Raw genomic sequence first — 5,219 nt, 5'->3', positions numbered from 1 at the left:
CAGGGGAAAGCGCGAACGCAGTCCCCCACTACCACAAATTATGCAGTCGAGTTTCCCACATTTGGGGAAATCGCAGGGGTCAGCACATCCGGAGTGCAATGGATAAGCCTCGCCCTGGGAAAACCACCTTCGTGATCATGGTATCTCCCCTGCCAGGTAAGTATGAGTTGCTGGCCTGCCGCACCCGCACATCCTCACACGCCTCACACTCTAAACACACGGTCACTTGCCTCCGCGCACTTCCCCGACTGTCCTGCCACTTCCACACGCTCAGTACACTCGCCTCCCACAAGCGGTCCCGAAATCGCTCTCACACCACGCGAACCCTATCGCATTTCGGCGGCAGGCCCCTACGCGCCACAGCCCCCGTGCCGCCTCATCTGCATAGAGCACGCCCTATCCCTGACGTCACGCGCCGCGCCCTTCCCTGCAGCCCCAGCCGGGTCCCCGCTCCGCTCCGCGGACCCACCCCCACGCCACCTACCGGACCAACCAGCGCTCGGACGGCCGGTGGGGGAAGTGACGTCGGCCTCGCGCTCCTGGCATCCCACCCCACCCGCTGGGGCGCTGCGCTGGATCCCCCCGCCTGGTCTTTCCCACTGGAGCGAGGTTTTAAACTGTGTCCGCCCCCGGGGAACCCTCTCGGGACCTTTTTGAAATAATGGCTTTCCGTGTGCGTACACTGGAACGTCTGTGAAACGTGACAAAGGGAAGGGGTTCCTTCCAAATACGGTTATCTTCGTTGTGGCTTTCCGGAGAGAAGCCTCAAGTATGAAACTGGAGAGGATGGATGCTCAGGTGACTGCAAGCGGTCCCCCACAGTGGTTTTTACCACTAGGGGTGTTAGACTGTTGTCTACTCTGATTTCACGGCTCCTGTAGGATTGGGCTTTCTTTTTCTTTTATGTTTTTTGTTTGTTTTCTGTTTTTGTTTTGGCAAATACAGCATTGTGCAATACTGCTGCCCCAGCAGACATGATTGGCCAGCTCTCAGGCGCAGTGTGGGACTCTGTCATCGCACCCACACCATCTCCAGACCTTAGTGGTTATCTGATATTAGGGGGTTATATTCTGTAAAGACAGAAAAAAGTCGTACAACTTGGACAAAAAAAATTTATTGGGGATAATTTTATTTGAAGACAATAGATGACTGGATCCCACAATGCTGTGAAGGTAGAGGTAAATTGCGATCTCCAACTATTTGAACTTTTACAAGTATTTTGTTGCTCAAATTACATTTAATGGAATGAGACCATAAATCACAGGGTCTGTTAAGCCACTGTAAGACATGGTAAACAACTGAAAGGGAGAGATTAAGTGTGCCAGTGAATGATGAATGTTTGTCCAAGCCCCATTTCCTGAATACTGACAAACTCATTGTCCAGGTAGAAGTGGAGAAATACTACTTGGGGGGGATCTGACTAGCTTATGTGGAAAGACCTGGCATCATCCTGCAGAGATTGCACTAGATATTGGTTAATAATAGGAGATATCCCTGGTGGTTTAGTGGTGCTCACACCTATAATCCTAGCACTCTGGGAGGCTGAGGCAGGAGGATCTCTTGAACCTAGGAGTTTGGGGTTGCTATGAGCTAGGTAATCTAGCTTGGGCAACAGAGTGAGACTCTGTCTCAAAAGCAAGAAAAAGGTAAAATAAAACCAGGAGATATTTTATTCTTTATATTATAGTAGGAGTGAGAGACTTCAGCATGGAACCGAGCTCAATTCTAAATACAGAAGAGAGAACTGAGGATTTACAAATAGGCTGGGTGAGGACATTTGTGGACAGCAGTTACTAAAAGGAACTTGATTAGACAAAAGGTTGAGGGGTTCTTGCTTAACTGGGCTCAATAGTATTTTTTGCTAAAACTAGACTTGGCAGGCTAAAGACAAGGCTGAATAGAGAGGAGGGCACAAGGAAACTGACTAAAGTTTGGTCAATGAGGGAGTCCTTGTTAACTCTACATGGAGGTTTCTGTAAATAAACGAAGACCAATGAAATGAAAAAGCAAAGGTTATTTATTCTGGGCTTGTGTTTTGCCATTGTTGGGGCTGGGAAAACAGTGCCCCCAAACCCCAAACAAAGATCTCAGAAGCAAAGTCCTCTAACTTTCTGGGTCCTCCTGCCTATCAGTCCCATTCTTCCCTGAGGCTAGCCATAGAAATTAGAATCCCTCTTCCACAAAAGCCAGAACCCCTTTTCCCAAAAGCCATCCATGAAACCTGAAATTATTCTATGTAAAAACTGGCCATAGAGTAATTATCTGACCTACTGTATTTGACTGTAAGACCATTCCAGAAAGGGCACTGCCCCAAATCCAGAAGGAAGGAATTCTTGCTCAGGCCACACAGACTACGGACAGGCCTTGGGGAGATTTACCACTCAGTCTGTTAGAATTAGGTTATACCCTTTTTGTGCAATCATATTTCTACATGGATGCCCGTGCTTTGTTTAACCTAAGCATGAAAATGAACAATTTCCCCCGTATCTTTGAATTTTCATTCTCCAGGCACCTGTGTATACACGTTAAAATAAATGTGTAACTTTTCCCTCCTATTAATCAGCCTTGTGGCCATGTTCTTTTTCCTCTGAACCTTAGAAGGGCAAGAGCCTTGCTCCCTACAGCAAAGCCTGGAAGGCAGTCAGAGGGGTGGGAAAGCTTTATAGTGGAAAAAAGAGAAGGCTTCAGGTGTGCTGTTCAGCATAGGGAAGGTGTAGTTAGGCTGACTAGATGTGTCCACCTAACAGGAAGAAGCTGAGGCAAAATTAGTATGAGCAGAAAGTTAGTTTGGGTCAAGCTTGAGAACTGCAACCGGGAGTACAGATCCAACAGGCCTTGAATATACACTCTGATGAGCAAAAGAAGTGGGGGTTTTTTGGTTGTTTTTATTTGCTTGCTTGTTGGAGACAGAGTCTCACTCAGTCACCCCGGGTAGAGTGCTGTGGTATGATAGCTCACAGCAACCTCAAACTCTTAGGCTCAAGGATCCTCTTGCCTCCACCTCCTGAGTAGCTGGGACTATAGGTGCCTGCCAGTTTTTCTGTTTTCAGCAGAGGGAGGAACCCCCTCTTACACAGGCTGGTCTTGAACTCCTGAGCTCAAGCAATCCATCTGCCTCCGCCTTTAAAGGTCTTAGGATTATAGGCATTAGGCACTGTGCCCGGCCTGCAAGTGGGTTTTTTAAAGGCAAAAAAGGGACACAGGGAGTTGATTGAAATGAGGCTCTTTGTCAGGGATTCTCAATGGTTTACAGAAATAACATGGATTAGTTTGGGCTCTATGTTGTGAAGCTGTAGGGTATAAGTTATAGTGTCAGCTGTGGCATCAGCAGGTTAATTTATACTTCCCTGTCACAGTAACAAGCAATTTCCATAGATCCAGGGAAGAGGAGCCTTACTCAGTCTGCTTGCTGCCCAATGCACATAAAAGTCTATACTATTGAGGCAAGTGATTGATTAGTATAGGGAACCCAAGTGGCCAGAAGGAACTCAGGTCGAAAGGAACAATAGAAACAAAATGGGGTTGCAGATCATTGAAAACAAAACCTGTGGTGGAGCTGTGATCTTATTCATTGTGGACACAACTTGCTTATTTGCAGTTTGAGGAAAGTCTTATGGGAGATACCTACACAGATGGGAGACAAGAGTGACCCCAAATGACTCTGACTTCATTATACCTTCATTACTATAGATAAACCTTGCAGCTTTCCCCTACCACCACCACCCCACCCCACCCCCTGGGGATTTTGGAAACCAAGACACATCTGGGTCTAACAAAGTAAAAAACTCCCCTGCTGGACAGATAGAAAGAGATGACATTCTCATGGGCTGGTGGACAACAACACAAGAATGAGGAAGTCGGGAAAAAAAAAGGAGAGACCCACCGAGACCCAGGGCCATTCTCAGGGGGGATGTGACCACTCCTACCCTCTTTCTGGAGTGTACTATTGCCCATCAGGAGGTGACTTGCTTAATAAATTTCTTTCCTTTTGCTCTGGTGCTTTGGTATTTGGTTTAAATGCTTTGTCTCAGAACACAAAACTGAGTATGATTGCCTACTGGTAACACTATGGCAATGAATCTGTCCTTTACAAGTTAACAAAGGGGTGCGAGGCAGACCTGTGGTAAGGGGCTCCAGGCGTCCTCAAACTACAGCCTGCAGGCCACATGCAGCCTACCTAGGACGTTTATCTGGCCCGCCGGGTGTTTTTGCCACTGCTGCCTGTCCTGCTTAGCAGCTGACTTGTCCCGGGGCCCGCAGTCTGGCCCTTCAATGGTCTGAGGGACAGTGAACTGGCCCCCGGTTTAAAAAGTTTGAGGAACCCTGGGCTAAACTCTGCAAAGACACAGGCCTAACTAAAAATAATGGTAATAATCAGCCACTATCCCCCTATTTGCTTCTGAATAATTGCTATGCTGGAGTCACACAGCTGGTGGTCATGATTCTTAACTTTCTCTACCTAAAGGCAGTTTCTGAACTATCTTCCGGACCCTGATTCCAGTGGAATAGCTGACCTAGCTGGACCAGTGGCCCATACTGAGGAACTGATTCAGTTGGTCTTGTGACCTTCCCACCCAAGAACCAACTCAGCAAAGAAGAAAATTGTACACCCCTATGGTTCTGCCCCATAGCTGACCCAATTGCCTAGCCTTTTGCCTGCCAAACTGTCTCTAAAAACCTTTTCTCCTATTTTGCTACTGCAACCAGGGCCATGAGTATGCTAGGCTTCAGAAGAAGCTTGCCCCTAATGTCCTCTGCTGTGGCAAAAAGAAGGTCTGGTTGGACCCCAATAAGACTAATGAAATTGCCAATGCCAATTCCCATCAGCAGATTGGGTAGCCAAGCAAAGATGGGCTGAATATCTGCAAGCCTACTGACTATTCATTCCCAAGCTGCATGCCAGAAAAACACCTTGGCCTAGTGGAAGGGCAGGCATATGGGGTATAGGTAAATGAAAGGGCATAGCCACTTCAAGAATGTAACCTGGGTGAGAAGAACTAGGATTCTGTGCTGGCTGCTGAGAAGGTACTGTCAATCTAAGATTGACAGCCGCACATATATGGCCTGCACCTGAAGGTAGAGGGGAATGCGTTTAAAAACAAGTGGATTCATAAAAACAAAGCAGGAGGAATCATGCTACCAGACCTCAGATTATACTATAAATCCATAGTGATCAAAACAGCATGGTACTGGCACAAAAATAGAGAGGTAGATGTGTG

General features: G+C 47.2%; 1 non-coding gene across 1 annotated transcript; it reads right to left on the bottom strand.

Annotated features, from left to right (window-relative positions):
• Positions 1-164, bottom strand: LOC111728642. The gene has a single exon (XR_002775877.1). It is a non-coding gene; the product is annotated as a U1 spliceosomal RNA (small nuclear RNA).
• Between the last annotated feature and the right edge of the window lie 5,055 nt (positions 165-5,219).

Source organism: Otolemur garnettii, unplaced genomic scaffold (genome assembly GCF_000181295.1).
Source record: "Otolemur garnettii isolate 467f Iridium unplaced genomic scaffold, OtoGar3 scaffold00174, whole genome shotgun sequence".
In the NCBI taxonomy this organism is placed as follows: domain Eukaryota; kingdom Metazoa; phylum Chordata; class Mammalia; order Primates; family Galagidae; genus Otolemur; species Otolemur garnettii.
Note: the sequence above shows the minus strand (reverse complement) of the source record. Positions and strands in the feature narration are given on the sequence as shown.